General features: G+C 32.0%; 1 protein-coding gene across 1 annotated transcript in view; it reads left to right on the top strand.

The window, feature by feature from the left end:
- Lar (tyrosine-protein phosphatase Lar) overlaps positions 1–17,566 on the top strand; it is a 1,580,452-nt gene that overhangs the window by 190,320 nt on the left and 1,372,566 nt on the right. The window contains exon 2 of the mRNA XM_076407753.1: positions 7,167–7,214. The gene's annotated coding sequence lies outside the window, so the exon portion shown is untranslated. The remainder of the gene's footprint in view (positions 1–7,166; positions 7,215–17,566) is intronic.

The following is a 17,566-nucleotide window of genomic DNA, read 5'->3' as shown; positions in this document are numbered from 1 at the left end:
CACTTCGTGGGTTATATTTACACCACTTATACCCTATATTACCCAACAGTGTATGAAGGGATGTTCTACATCCCTCAGATAGCTCTATATGTTTTGGCCTTTTATGGATACCTTCCAGACCAACAATTTTTTTTTAAATAACTGTATTAAATTATGTTTCGATTGAAAAAAATACTTATTGTTTTTTACGTTTCGTGTATTTAATCTCTGAAACAACTAACAACAAGCTGATTTTGATTCGTCACCTGTTTCGCATAAACATGGTTTCTTTTTGGTGAATTTAAGGTTATATATATTGTTTTTTATTTTTTGATATATTTTAGTGACCGTGCCCGTGCTAATATTCAATGCAGCTGCAACGCGCAAAAATATTTTCAATGAAAACCCCCGCGATTTACTATTTATTAAAACAAAGCGTTAAAACAACGTTTGCTGGTTTATAACCCGTAATTATAATATTTAGAATAATTTTGCAGATGTTTGACAAACGGATAACTTTTGCAGGCTCTTTCGGTTACATGATCGAACAGCATTGTATCTCCTATTAAATATATTAAAATGAGAAGGATAATATTGTTTGACTGTAAACTGTTTTGAATTGACTATATACCATATTCAAGGCGTAGCCAAATATATCTTGCTTCAAGCTCGTTGTTTTGTCCACCCTGTGGTTGCTGATGAACCAGCAGGAACAAGAATACAAAAAAGTGGCAATTTTAAGGGGACAACACATTGCGAGTGATGTAAAACTGTCTCGTTCTGCGGTATCGTCAAATTCTCGGCATGGTTTTGTTTAATTCCCCGCGTCTGTTAAATAATGCAGAATTGGATTCGAGCCGACAGCGACACCGAGGGAATTCGCGTTCCCCCGTCTAATTATCGAACGAATTTTGCGCGCGTAGTGTTCGACTCGATTGGCTCGCAACACTTTTTCCATATTTTTTAATTCCCGCATCGACCAATTCGATTAAATTGGCTTCGAAATGGCGAAAGAGGAGGGAGTTCCGGAGCTTTTGATTATTTACTGTACGTTGTTCCTTTGGTATGTGGTAAATGTTCTCGATTTCGACGGATTCTATTTTATAGAGAACGGGAAAGGTTGAACTGGGAGGAGGCTTGTTTAAAAGAATATCGCAATATCTAATATTCTAGATGACTTTCTGTTTCGACGGGCCGAAGTTGACAGCCTTCAAGCCACAAGTGTGGTAGTTACATTTTGTGAGCCTCTTTTTAATTTATTGTTTATAGTTTAGTAACTAATAGCAGTCCTTTATGATAAGTAATACGATTACATAAGTAACAAAAGTTCATTCAAATCGATTAACTAAAGTGAGTTTGGAATGGTTGAAAAATAATATTAACGAAGAGACGCATTTTTAACCGACTTCGAGAAAGGTTCTATATGCGGCTGTATATATTTTTTTAATGCATATTCGCCGATTTTTCCGTCAATTGTGGACCAATGATCAAAATTCTTTTTTATTCGAAAGAGTGCACTCCCGAGGTGGTCGCAATGGAATTAAGTCAGGATCTGTTGGGGGAAGGGGGATAAATTAAGGAAATGCTCAAATATCAAAGGCACGTACAATGTTTTCACATATTTTTTTAAGTAATTAGATATTTGTGTATGATGTTATGGCTGAGCTGATGCGATGGAAAATCGGAAGTCATTCAATGCAGAAGCCATTCAGTTTGCTTTTTAAGCACTAACTGTAGCATATACAACCTCGACGAAATATTGTAGATTACTGGTATGGTGTAATTAACGATGTAATTAATTGATTCCCGGCGCAGAAAATAGTGTTTTGTTTTTCTAGTTTAGTTAGAACATTTGTCAAATTACCTAGCATAGATAGCGGACCCCGGAACCTGAAGCATTCCTTATTTTCAATTATTGTTTCATTATTCCTATTTTTCCTTATACGGGCTGCACTTTAACTTGGCCTACCCATTGTAATATTAAATGAAATAATTGCGTAATTTATTGAGCATATATATAACACTAAAAAAATAAAAATAAAATATTTTTAACAAAAAAATTAAGCCGACTTCAACACCAAAAAAAAAATTTTTAAATAAATTATGTATGTAATAATCGTTGTAACATAATGACTAAATAAAAAGTGATTAGTTAGTAGCAGTTAAAATAATAGTTTAAATAGATAAATTTTATTTAGTTATTACAAGGATTATTATGCACATATTTTATTTTAAAAATTATTTTGTTTGTTGATTTTTAAAATTTTACTGAGTTCCCTATTTATTTTCTGAAGTCGGTTCAATTTTTTTGTTAAAACATTTTCGGCGTAAAAGGTCCTTGAATTTCTTTTAAAAACCGAGGTTTTAAAATTTAAGGAATCGATATATTTCATTTATCGACGTAAGTATTGCATTTCTACAACGGCGACACTTAAATAGTTTCCAATCATTTACACTGGATTGAATATTTAAATAATATTGCTAAAATATTACCTAAATTATTAGGACTGAGTTTCCAGAAAAGAAGCTTTCGACCAATATTTGTTTTAATGATTTGATGCGATTTTAAAGTTTTTTGAGTTTGATGTCGCAGATCATATGACAATAACCTACAAATTGGCAAATGTTCTTAAAATCAACATGTGCTACCACATAACAATAGATTGCTTACTTATAGTCAAAGATTTAGTTGTAGGTGTAGGTGTATATTTTTTGAAATTATATTTGCAAATTAGTAAAAATATCTGTATTTTTCATTTCTATAAAATATTTTTAATGGATATAAACCCATGCCCTATTCGCAAAGGAAGTAATTCCTAATTGGGGCAAACATTTGGGTCAATAAACTCTGTTATATCTTAATAATTGGATGTTTTTAAGGGTTTTCGGCCTTACTTACTGAAATACCGTAACTACTACCATTAGAAATGAAGGAATGGATGAGGCAACCAGCCTTCGATGAAACAGGCACAGGTTTCTTTAAAGCATGTAGAAACAAAATAGAAGGACGAAGATATGCACCATTAACGCCTGCAAACAACTACAAGGAAATCTGGACTGGATACATGGATTTCTGAACAATCAGAAAACTTGCAACGTGCCACTTTATATTTATAAGTTATACTAATGCCGCATGACACACATTTTCATCCAATTTTTAGCATTATATCTATATTTATTGTAGAATATATCAGAGTGTAATTTAAGTTGCTTAATAAATGAATACTTCTATTTCATTTTATGAATAATTTTATATTATGAATTCATATTTAAATCATATTTTGGATACACTTGGATCAGGGCTAGTATAAGGGCAGCATCCGATATGTGAATGACGCTATATTCATTACAACACTATACGTATGAGCTTTTCAATTTAAAAAGAAATTGTTAATATTTCAAACCAGATAGTTTTCTGGATTTACAGACACATATCTATATATCTATCATCTCTATATATAATCTACAGAAATGGTTCCAAAGATAAATAACGTTTTGTAACGATTTAAATGATATATTGATTTGGTTGGTTTTTGAGCTCTCTCTTTCGTTAACGGTCATTCAATCTTCATGACAAGCATTACACATTCTACTCGGATATACATTTACAATTATCGTGGAAGACCGATAGTACTTGATTGATAATTTAGTACATCTCCTTTTATATCGAAAAATATTCATTAATAACTACCATATAAACTAATGTCCGTCTTATCGAAATCAAGATCTCGGCGAAACAAACAGTCTACCATAACGATAATAATGACACCATTCATGGATGAAGCCACCAGCCTTCGTTGAAACAGGCATAGTTAGGCTCTTTGTACAAGTTCATGTCTTCTGATTTCCTTTGTGTTGCTAGTAGTTACATTTCTTCCATGTCGCTCTGATTTAGTAACCTTCTTTCGTACTTTAGGGCGAAATGTTGGATAACTTCATCGATACATCTATTTTCAAGGTTATTGTGAAGTTCTTAACGGTTACGATAAACGTTGACATTTAATCGAAGATCTTTGTTTGGAAGCGTTTAATTACTGACGGTTGATGAGTTAGTAGCCACAGTGCTTAAGATGAAATAATATCAAATATTCCGGCAACCAGGTTGTATAAGACCTGATGCTTTCTGAAACATTTTTCTAATAATTAATCTGCCTAAGATATTTCATGACTGTATTCCTGCAATTTACATTGATACTGCCAAAATATTTTATAGTCCATTTTGAATTCAAAACAGATACAGGACCGTTTTAACTTTTCGTGAACAACATTTCAACATGAATATTTGGGTATAAATATATGAGGGGAACAAGCTATATCTTTGCCCAATGCAGGAAGTTCAGTGCTATTAGCCAATACACGATAATAGAAAATAACATACTAATAAAATACAACATTTATTGACTTTTGATGTTTGCTAAGTGTCTCTGGGGTAGTATTAAAGCGTTTCATTTTGCATATTTACATGCGGCAGCAACGAGAGCTTCTGGATCGAAAACTCGTAAATTTCCACAATCAAACCGACATTGTTTACGGCAGTAAACAGTCGCGAATAGTCGGCATACGTACATTATACATTCGCGATGTTAAACAGATCGAAAGGCAGCCTTATTTTGGTTGCGTTATACGTTGACATACCGGAAACTAGTCGGAAATGCACTCCGGAGCGGCATCGTTTTGTACTTGAGTATATTAAATTGAATGTAATACGAGATACATTATTAAGTTTTGAGGCTGTCGAAACTGCTAGAATATATGCAAATACACATAGAGAAAAATGTAAATATTCTTGTTTATGAATGAATTTAATTGGGTTCAAGCTTGAAGTAATCTTATATAAGCGCTATGAATTTATTTTGAGGGACTATTTTATAAATGTAATGGATTAGTAGCTTTTTGAACTGCTTTTTCTTTGGATTCTTCCTTCTTCTGATCTCCTCTCCTCTATTTTTCTCGCTTCTTTCTTGTCCAACTTCTTTGTCAAAATTTTCTAGAAAATAGACTCGTCATTTTAGGGAACTATTATGCTCATTTTATTCAGTTGATTTATATTACTTTCTATTAATTTGTTTCTTAAAGATTCGAAATATTCTTTTTTTCTCACAGACTTTTTTCTTCTTCTCCTTCTTCCACCTTCCTTCGTATGTTTGGCGATTTGAAAGATCATATTAGATTTAGTTTTAAATAGTTTTTCTTTAATATTATTGGGTATGTTCTCTAGTTTTATTCTTTATCAGTATTCTTTTATTTTACTAATTTTTCCAGTTCTTTTCTGTTCTTTTATGCTATACGCTTAATAATACTAAGTGCACTCCTTCCAATAGATCCTCAATTTATGGATTCCATCACTATAATGGCCTGTAAATTACTTCCTTAGGGCAGCTATACATTTGATGAATGTCAGAAAGGTCTAACGAATGGACCTAATATTGAAATAATTCGTATTGTAATATATGTAACTTTGGCTATGGTTTTTCAAGTTATGTGAGTAGGAGTAAGTATAGATTTTCTTCAGTACTATATTTCTTTAAACGATTATTGTATTTTGTTGTTTGAAAAGGTTTAGGTAATCATATAATTGTTTTACTAGTTAGTATTATGAGGGTGATCTATGAACTAGGGTTGCCAAAAACATATCAATATATCAATATTTTTTTCAGCTGATATTTTTCGATATTTTTTCAAAAAATTTAAAAATATTTCTTAGGCACTATAAAAAACCTTTAATTATTATTAATACATTTTTAGAATCGGTTCTTGATTTTAAAGGTTTATATTTTTTAAAATATTTAGATAATATCGATTATCGACGACTTAAATAATCGTTATATCATCTATTTTTTAAACTTTTCTTAAAAGTATCAATAATTTTTTTGTAAAATATTTACATTTTTCCTAGTTGTTGCAATATACATATGGATTAATATTTTTTAAAATATCCGTATATCGAAATATCAATCTTTTCTCGGTGGTCGATACCCCTATCATGAACAATATTCCTTTTGTATCCAAGAAAAAATGACATTTTTGGATCTACATTACATCTTAGTTTTTAGTTTTGTTAGATCAGAATTATAGTGGTACCATACATAAGTAGCTTCTGCAACGATTGAACGTGAATCTAATGAATTTTTACCATGTTTTAATAACATTTACTTTAACAATAGAATCATAATTTTAAACACATGTGATAAATAGACGGTGCTTTGCAAACTTCTTGAACAATTTAGTCTCAAAATTTTAAATATCCTTATAAAATAGCATATAAAAATATGTCATTTTAATTGTATAAAACTCATAGTATAATTGTAACGTGTTTTCTTTTTACGGAAATAGGATCTAAAGAAGACCAATTTTCTAACAATAATTTTTGATTTTTGGAGACCGTGCATTAACAGGTGATATTGCAGATATGTCACAAATTATTAGACAACAAAAATATTTTAAACAACAAACAACAAATTTATGAATTAATTGGTTAATAAATAAACATAAGCAGAATAGCAGTTATACTTTAAGTCGCTCTAGTCTAGTTAGCTCTAGAGCCATTATGTCAGTATATGAATAGGTAGATTAAGTTATAATACTTAGAACCTTTTTTTAACATTTTATTTTATAGTTACGAGATATTTTATAATAAATTTATGAACTAAATACAATTTTTAGGAAACCTAAAATTTTCTATTTATTTAAGAAGTGCTGCCAAAAGTTATAGAGTGCTTTTAGAAATATCCAGACATTGTCCACCGCTAAAATCCTCAATAAAGTGATTGAATCATAATTTACCCCTTCCAATTATTAGCTTAGCGATGTGCGAGAATATGTTACTGAATAGCATTTGTATTTTTATGCAAAATTAAGTTGACTCTTAAATAGTTTAAAACATATATCGTTCTTCTAACATGGAATTCATTTATGAAATATAATTTTATAATACATAAGATTCACAACATTTTATTTTAAAATCTCATATTTACAATAATTAATTTGAAATGCTATCATATATTGTAGAAATAAAATATATTAATTTGACAAATGACTTTTCTAAGCTTCACTATAATAATTTACTTAATTTTAGTTTTTAATTTTATTTGGTCATTATTTGAAAGAACATTGAGACTAGAGCATAATACTGATTTTATTTTTAGTAGAGAAATATTATACAATTAAAAGAAAATCTCTTGTTTCAGATTGGAAATGATAATGGAATAAGCGGTGTAAATTTACACAGCAAATTGGTGTGTATTATAGTTAATTGAGTAAATTTATTTTGGCAGCGGTGGTATTAAGCCTTTATTGGATTCAATTCTATACTATTATATAGTATAGAGGAATTTATTAAAATCAATTTTGGCAGATTAAACGTTTATGTTTTTGATATATACATTTGTTAATTTGCCATGTAATCTAGACCAAAATCAAAATCTTCTAAAAATTATTGCAGTTCAGTATCATAAAAAAAGTATTACATTTATTTTAATATTTAATTAAATACGTATATAGTATGACATTTAATATTTAATTTGATATATTTAATATTAATTGTATTAAGTAAATATTGTATAAAAGGTATAATTATAATTTATAGAAAATATATAATGAACTAATAAGGTTGGGGAAGAAGGAATTTCGGTTTTCACCGATACATAGCTTTAAAGTCGAATTCTTCTAGGAATATTGATTCAACCATTGTTTAGAAGATGACCGTCTAAATGACACTCTAGATATAAAGCGTCAGCGTCATTAGTTTATTCAATCACTGTTCCCGTCATATTGTGTCATAACATGTCTCATCAAAAATAGTGTTTTAGTTTTAAATGAATACATTTTTGAAAATGGGGAAAATACCAAATTACTTTTTTCTAAATCCATTACACTTGATGTTCACAAGCTGTGTAAGTAGTACATCCTTATATGGTTAAAAACGCCGGCAAATATTTTAAATTGTTGTTGATATAAAATTGGTTAAAATAGGTTATGATCGAGAGATGGAACTCTTTTATTGTTACTTGAGATTATAAATGACTGTAATTTGACACTATGAAAACACCGATGGTTATATAGTACTCTTTATTATTGTTATGGTTCAATCTTTAGCTAGTGCCCGAAGATAATTATGACTCCATCAATGCGTTGTTCTTGATGCCATAGGACATTCTTCATCATGTTTCATCATCATTCCTCATTTTTTCAAGATTCACCTGGTCATAATCGTTGCCCTCACCTAGTTGTTAATCTTCTTTTATTTAGATTGCTATCTATGCTTTGAATTCAGTTATTTTTTGCGTTTATCGCTGTCCCTTACATCTAAAATATCGAATTATTTAACAAATATATGCGAAATATTGACTGAAAATTACAAAATCCATTAAAGGTTCAAGTTTATATTAAATGTATTTTAAGAATAGACTGCTAAGCTCTATTGGCTTAAAATATTGTTAATTCAATGCATTCAATGTATGTCAACACTCTTTCAAAGTACTTAACACAAGTACTTATAGCATTTGTCGCTTTATTAGATGCATAGTAGAGAGCATCAATAATGGTAGGCACCAGCTTATTTTTGACTTATATTACTTGCTGAAAGTGCCCTGTAGTTGCATTTCATCTGACCAAATAAGTATTATTCAGTGGCAACTTACATTTGTGCCATGTGGGCCAATACATTTGCTATAGTTGTAAGTCCAAGTTGCTTTAGTGTTAATTGGTTTTAATACCGCGTTGTTTATTGCTTTGTGGAACTCTTGAATATGTTTAATGTAATTTAGTGTATTCAACGTCCTGTTTTATGATAAAATGCCTATCTGTGATATCAGTAACTGCAGTAACTGCGAAGGTGAAGATTATGGAGAATGCCACAATTTATCAAAAGCCTAAGATATGCCTAGAAATGCAACAGAACAATAGCTTCAGCATTTCAGTTTAGATTTATTTTGTTGCCTATCGTTGCACTGGTTCGATTTAATGATAGTTAAATTACGGAATTAGAGATAAATAGTAAAATCGTCTATTTTATAGATTTTCTTATTAGTTTATCAATCGTCGTCCTTATTTGCATCATATGGTGGTAACATTTGGACCAAATATACCAGGTGTACCGGAAAGTTATTACCGATTTTTTCGGAAAAAAATCTGCATAATTTTCAAGCAAATGGAAAATGTGATTATTCAATGTATTGGTCATTTGATTCTATACATGTTACCGCTTTTTCAGACAATTTACTGAAGCCATCTCAAAAAAACTATTCGAAATTGGCGAAGTGCTGCTCTACAAGCGCTGCCCGCATTGATGCGAAAAGTTGATAGTCGGACGGGGCAAGATCCGGGATTTACGACGGGTGTGATAATATGCCCCATTCAAATGCTTTTAATGCTTCCTTGGCTGGATTTGCTTTTTTAAACGGCAATTGAAATTGATCAATTCAAATTGACTATTTGTTGTCGGTGGCAGTCACTAATACCTATTTCACCAGTTTCACCATTCAGCATTGTCTTGCGTGTAAAACGATTTGGCCTTGGTGTCTATTGACCGGTTTTACCGGATCAGCTGATTACCATGATTTTTTGCGCTTAGGGTTTTCAAAATAAATCCACTGGCCTTCTTCTTCTTCTTTTCTTGTACATCGAAATCTCACGTCTCACGTTTTTTTAAGGTTAGATCATGTTCACCGTAAGTTTCAACCAACAAACGATGTCCTTCAGTGGTTCTCTTTTTATTAAATAAAAAAGTAATGCGAGCCACAAATGTTTTTTCCACGTTTTCAGTCATAAAACTTGACATTTTCTAATAGGTATAAATTAATGACAGTGTTACTTTCGCAATATATTATATGTATAGCTTTGAAGCTTGATAAAATGATATATGTGTTAAATCTTAACATTGCAGACTTAACCCTAGCGACATTTGTTAAGAAACGGTATACCTGATATTTGGCAAAATTAGTAATTCGCTTGCCTTTCATTTCGACAGTCTCACTATTATTATTATACTTGAAAAAAACACATACAGAACATAATAATATGTGTTATGTCAACTAGACAGTCCGATAAAAAGAATCATTAAAATATGTTTATAAAAATAAAATTTAAATTAACAACAGCACGGCGAAAAAAAACCATATAATTCAAATACAACCAGCTGCGCTGCGGCAGTCGCAACGAACAAATACGAAAATTCACTCCATAAAATAAAACCAGCAGCCTGTTTTAGCAACAGTTTAATTAGCGAAAATTAATTACACTCCAAGGTGAAACACCAGCGTTAAAGTTTTTGTTGATGGCGTTGGCTAGTTGCAACATCTGTTCGTAACATAATTAGTAGAAGCCTTCCATTCTCTTCTTCCGTTTCGACGCTCCGGCTCCCCCCTGCCCCCCACGAATCGTTCTCAGGCTGTCAGCCCACCGGACGGTAAACTTGAAAAAATCTTACGGCATCCTACGGGACCTAGGTATTTCGTAGGGGATGCCGGGGTATGCGAGAAGGGAAGGAGCGGTCGCTTGAAGGATTTTCGGCGGTTGATAAATTGAGTGCACGGGCGGGGGGTCGGCCATGAATTTATTTCGGAAATTTCCCGTTTTCTCAAAGTCATTATGGCCGGCGCTACATATATTAAAGTGGCAATCGCGGTCAGAAAATGGAGATTTACGGCGCGCTGGGACGCGCGTTTAAGACGTGGATAAGTGTTTCTTTGCTTCGTTGGGTTTAAGTTGTCGGAGACCGAATTTTTCACTGTTACCCACCGGTTAATGCCGATTTATTATCTTTTAAAATCCTAAGCCCTATTAATTAACGAGGCCACTACACTCTAACATATAATAAATCGGAATTGTTTTTTTAATAAATATTAATAGCTTTACAAATAAGTTTTGTTGGAGTGTATGAGAGCAACACACGGATTTCTCTCTGCTTCACAGGGCGGCCCAGCTGCTGTTGGATCAGTCGCGGGCTCGAATCCTGCGGGGGCATTTGTGTTTGTTTAACTTATGTGATTGTCCTTAGACAAGAGTGTAACATCTGAGGAGGAAAATGATACCATTCACATCAGTAGCCAGGCTTGGTAAGACCGGATGTCTTCTGGGATGGTCTCTAAGTTAGTCATTGGCCAGTCGATCGGCTTAATGTCGGGGAACGTGATTCGGAACCCATCTAAAACGGTAGTTCTAGTCCAGATAAACCCTGCTTCGCAAAAATGAGATGTTAAAATATTTTTAAAAATAGCCTAATATTCAATGTGAACGGAAGCCTACACGATTCTTAGTGATATATATAGTACGCTCTCTTGTATTCAAGAATATTGATAATTTTTCTGGGTCTGGTTTGTGACAGAAAGAAGACTCTATGTGATTCGAGACTAGTAGATTTACCGCAAGCTCCCTCTCGAAACCTTATTTGAAATTTAGGTCTTTACTCATAATACGTATAAGTACAAATTAGAAAAAATACAGGCAGATGTCCGGATATGTAAATTAGAACTAGCTTATTAAGCCTATTAATTAGTAAAGGAAGAAGTTCTTCCCATGAACACTAGAATTTTAAATGTACTATTAGACAAACAATCTCTTGTTGAGGAATGAATAAAATTCGCTAAAAACAATATTTCTATAGGTCCTGATGAGCAAAAATTTATGCTCTACTGTTTGATCATATTTTTTATATTTGAATAGTGTTCAAGGCATTTTACTAATTTAATTTTACTAGAATAACTCTAACTCCATTTTCGATGTCTGTGGTTGATCAATGTCCCTGTCTGTAAATATAACAAAATCATCATCTTATTTACTTCACTGTTGCTTTTGTGACTGGAATTATTTCATGTTTTTGGCAATTTTCCTTTAAGACATAAATTGCAAGATTTTGAACTATTTTCTTCGGATCTAGGAAATATCGCAATGGCCTCAAATTGCAATTCTGCTGTCGATCTAGTTTGGTTCGTAAATACACTAAATTAGGTAGAAATTTACCATAGTAAAAACTGTTGCACTGAATGTGATCTAAAGCTGCAGCAATTTGATTCAATTCTTCAATGAATTCCTCCAAGTTTTCCAGTTCTATGGCCGTCTTACCCCGGATTTGGTGATTCACGAGGTTCGATCAGTTACTCTTTTCTATTATTAATTACTCGTTAATATTTTGGAGCGGAAAAAACACCTAAATGTGATTTTCTTTCATAGATGGAAATGTACGTCAGTAAATAAAAATGTAACATTTTCACGATATTTAAAAGCAACTGAACGAGGAGATTGAGTTCTAAATGAATAACTGTTTATGTTTATCAAAGTTAATTTCCTACATTCTTTTCTCTGTGATTTACTAAATAAGTCATTAGTGTGACTTGTATGTATGATGTGAGACCAGGTAAATGTTATTTTTAAATAAAACTAAATTAATGATTAATGGCTTACTCGAGTGACTGATGTCAATGCATTACTGGAATGGACCAATACCTCATGCAAACTTAATCCAATAAAAATTGACCAAATATCATAGAAAGCACCCCACGACTCTCTCGGTACTCTGTACTACCTTTTAATCTTTAAAGACCCATTTTACCCATCCTTGTGTTCTCTGAGTATGTAACTAGAGCTTTATCCCTGCTAGTCGTTATTATAAGGCATGGGCGCTCACAGGTACATATTCAGATATCTAGACTTACAAAAGTTATCGAGTATCATTTTCTGTTGAATGCAACTTTTAATGAAGATGGCTAGAAGCCATATGTATTTATGTTTTGTATTTATTAGTATTTAATTGAAACAATGCTCAACCTTATTTATATCTGTTCTGTTCCATAATTTATCTATCTTTTCAAACTACATTATGCGGATATAAACATAAATATACATTTTTTGGATACAGTTTAGTTAAGTATTGTTACGAATACTAGAAGATATAGAATACTCAAGATATTAAGTTTTACAAAATTCTGTAATTGGTCTTATGTTCAATTAAAGAGATCTTCCCCAGTTTGTAATGCAGTAATGCAAAATAGACTTGAAGCATCAAATGGTAAGATTATAGAACATCTATAACAACATAAATCCAAACAATTGGCAAATTTGTATCAACAGTACGTATTTATTAGTACTATTTGTCTCCTTTTGCATTTTTGAACGGAGTAGGCGTTATTTAGGCTTATTTTTTTAATTTGATGAAATCTGTAGATGAGAAAAATTGATTGACTTATATGTGCATGATATTGTTGAATGAAATACTTTGCAAAAGTTGTTTATGAAGCTCAAAGATAATGAATTTGGTGGATGAAAAGTTTAAACTGAACTCACTATGGATAATCATTAAAATTTAAAACTGTCAGACATTATTATTTATATTTTCCCTGCCGGTTTATGCCATCTCAGTTTATTGGCGATCATTTCAATCGATAGCTCACTCAATAACAATCTAAAATAACAATACAAAAAGTTGTCAATGCTTTGATATTTTTTATATTAATTCTCAATCGTGGAGAATCTTTAAGGCCTTAAAATCTCTATTAATAAATCTAGTGTTATTACATCGGAACTGTGAGGAGCTTTGTAGTGTCATATTGAACGCTTTATTTTATTTTAAATACTTTTCGTATAGTTACTCCTGTATATTGTAATGGAGACACGATGCTTTCTAGACAAAGAACGAATTCAAAATGAATTCAACAAATTATATCGCATTCAGGCTTATATGGAGTCATTGTAAAGAAAATTAAACAATATTTTGGAGACTATGCTTCCAGAGCCCTCCAGTTTCGACTGACCAAAGAGTCGAAAATCTTTCTGTACAATCGCAGGTTGATCGAAATCCTGTCTTTTTTCTCAGCTTGATCCTTCGCAAGGTCTTTGAAGTATCATTTGTATAATCTCCTATAAATTCTTAACTAATCGAAAATGTATCGAAAGATATTTTTATGACTTTTTAAATAATATAATATGTTTTTGTTCCATTGTTGCCCCAGTACATATAGCTTTATAAAGCCTAAAAACAGAGAAATATTGCCCAAATTGCTTAATGAGATGTTTAGCTTCTCATTGTTCGACGACCCTAAATTATTAATCTATAAATAAATAAAAAATTATCTTACTGTTAAAACTTTTAAATTCGGTAGTACAAAATGGGACATTTTTAGTGCTAGATACGTTTTGTCCCTTGTAAATATACGACTTTTTCATATGCCAATAAAACAAAAATACGCAAGGTCGTTTGAGAAGATATCTACCGCAATTAAAATAGCTTGTTAAATATCTTGACTATAAAAGACGGTCATAAAGTCATGAGTTAAAGCATGGTTGTTAAATTCCTTTTTATGTTTCGTGTTAAATGCCGATTTTAGTCGGTAATAATTTTATGTTTGTTGGTTAGGTTGCTCGCAAAAAGAAACAGTAAGGTTGCCGAGGTAGAATTGTTCATTTTTTACTGGTAATGAATGATTAGGTGATAAAAAAGGTAAAATACAAAAATTATTAGTTACTTACAGCTAACCATGACAACATATATTAACTTAGTATATTGTAAATAAATATATATTATGAGAAATGGAATTAGGACTTTGTATTCAATTATGATTAGCCATGTCACTTCATGGAAATCGAAAGGTGCTATTTCTGGTGAGTACGCTAGGTGTGTTAGAGCTTCTCATTTGAGCTGAAACAGTGTTTCTTCCAAAACTTTTGAAACGTGGATAACTGTGCATTTTTTACTCGCTATTACTATTTCTATGACCTAATACTTCGTTCAAATTGTTGGATTGAGTTCAGTAAATTATTACAGTAACAGTTTGATTGAGTTTTATTAGGGATTTATATTCATAATGGAATTAAGGGAAACGATACGCAATAAATATATTCCCATCTGCTAAGTGGAAACCCCTCTCTTTAATGCCCTCGATGAATTTTCTCGAAGGATTTTCTAGATACCTTTAGATCTTCAGGTAGAAAAATAAGAGCCCCAAGAGGATTAAAAGATCTTAAACACCTTTTTATTCTGATTTATGGTCTAATTTTCAAAGGCACAAAATTAGGTTTACCGGATGACCTAGTATCCCTAAACCATTCAAACTTGGAAAATCTCCTTAGGAGTAACACGAGGTTCTCCATTAACCCTGTTCAATTTGTACATGGCCGATTTGCCTCTTCCGAAGCAATCGAACACATCATTTTATGCAGACGAGACAGCGTTTTTCACTACCGGATATTGTCGCGATGCCATTCGAAACAGACTCCAAGCCCAACTCAACGAGATGATCGCGTGGTACAAGATCCTGCGAATACATATTAACGTGTGCACCGAATTGAATTTCAGAGCGAATTTCTGAAAATTTCCTATTCGACTGCAAGTTTCAGTGAACAGCATAGACTCAGCACGTCATCTGCAAAGGCAATGACGTGTATAGCCTTTTGTATCTACTAATCTGCAGAAAAAGTCCCCAGAAAGCAAACCTATATAAAATGCTGGTCCGATTCGTTTACCTTTTTGGAGCACAGGTGTAGTAGGTCTCTGAGAGACAACCTGCACAACTCCAAGTGTTCCAATCCAACATAGTCCGAGCGTTATTTATGGGTATTCGAATGTGAATATAAGTGTTGAGGCAACATAAATATATTTATTTAAAAAAAAAGTTAAGACGATAGATTAAGTTGTTTACTCGTTTTTTTTTTTCGAATAAAGTGCACTGTTAGTTAGGCATTGTTAACTATAAACTTTCTACAAATTCGATTTTATAGGTTTATACGAAGAATCTATAAAAAAAACTAAGGTTACTAACACTGATATGACATAAATATAGTATCTAGTGAATTATATTCCATTAAGACACCACCTGTCAAGTAATACACATTTTCTGATTTAAAAAGGCATCCGCAAGATTAGACTTTTATTAGCAATATAACCTTCAAGTATTAGTGATTATATATTAACTGATATAGTTTCATTTTCTCAAGGATGGTGAGTATTGCCTCGAAGGCAAAGCACGTAATATAAAATTGAAAGTCTCTGACGTGAAATTTTGAAATACAACAAACACAAATTATCATAGGAGATCGCAATATGTAATATGCATACGTTTGAGTCATGCTTTGAATATATATTTGTCATTATAGAAATACAGAGGTAATCAATAAGATTTGAAGAACTTGAGAGCTTGAGGAAATTCAATCTATCGAAAATCTATAGGGAAATGTTTAAGGCCGCAACAACAAGGTCTATTTGTCCCAATCGTATTCTATTGCACCAGCCGCATATCTTCAAAGGTTCGACTCAAAACTTATTTGTAGTTGATTTTAATATTTTTCATCCGGCTTGGTTAGCGCAGTGGTAAAGACGACAGGACGGTCCTCCTGCTGGGGCTTGGTCGTAAATTTATATTTGCGATTATTTAATATTTGTGATTGTCCTAGGCAAGAGTGAAATATCCGACGAGGAAAATGATTCCAGTCACGCCAGTAACCAGGCTGGGTAAGACCGGATCATTCCAGAAAACAATTTCTAAGTTGGTCATTCGCCAGTCGGTAGGCTTAAAGCCGAGTACCGTGGTTCGGAGCCCATGTTAAATAGTAAGTCCAGTCCAGATAAATCCTGGTTGGTAAAAAGGAGACTGTGAAATAAAATTTATAATTTTTTCATATATTATTTATTAAAATATTTTTCGAAACATGCACAATTTTACTACCAGATCGAATCCATTATATGTATTAGATCCCACAAAAATAAAATGGAGTTGTTAAATATTTTACCTATTAGGGAACATTAAGGGAGGAAATCGGCTATTCCGCAGGAAAACCGTTTTGCGATGTGAAACGTTCGAGCATATCCTTTAAATTCCTTTTCCATAATTGGGCGTCTGAACCTTTTTACTAGAATCGGGATATTAATCCACGCCAATTACTGAAACGAACCGATATATCTTGGCGGAATGACAGTCGCTCTGTCCCGGAGCGTAACTTTCGGCTCTTAAGTTCGGCGACGTTGTCGGATTTCCTGATAGCCCAGAGGCTGTTTGAGACGTTTACTGACTCAGCTCCAGATTTTTTCATTCGACTTTGTTAATTATTACTATGAAGGTTATATTTTTTTGTTGATTAGCTGATTTAATTTATTTCCATATTTCTAAATATTCGTTGCAATATTAATCGTTTGTCAGTGATGTTGTTAAACTTAATGGAAGATAACCTACAGTTTAGTATAGTAATTACGGCAGGTAGCTTGACAATAATTTCTTCTTTTAATTTAATTTGGTAGGATATAATAGATTTTTGGCTCTATTTCACGAATCGATAGTACATGTATAATAGATTTCTTAATATTCTATATTTTGCAGGTATATTTTATTTAATGGTGTTAAAATGCAGTTACAAGATTATAAGTTAACATCTTCAAAATTACTTGTTACGATAATAGATCAGTTAATATTAATAACGTTATTAAAATAATATATTTTAAAGTTACTATCTATTAAATATGTATAGTAAAGCTTTAGGTAAATTACAGAATATACACAAATAATTCATAGAATTAAACACATATATTAAATTCTAGAGAAAACCCAATACTGCATTTGTGGCATATGCATATTACCTTGAAACTTGTGTTGTTTGTTGTTCTGTT

The sequence above is a fragment of the Rhynchophorus ferrugineus genome, unplaced genomic scaffold (genome assembly GCF_030347505.1).
Source record: "Rhynchophorus ferrugineus isolate W39M unplaced genomic scaffold, kcgeb_rfMv2 rfM6, whole genome shotgun sequence".
Taxonomy (NCBI): Eukaryota; Metazoa; Arthropoda; class Insecta; order Coleoptera; family Curculionidae; genus Rhynchophorus; species Rhynchophorus ferrugineus.
This window is presented reverse-complemented; position numbering and strand designations above follow the sequence as displayed.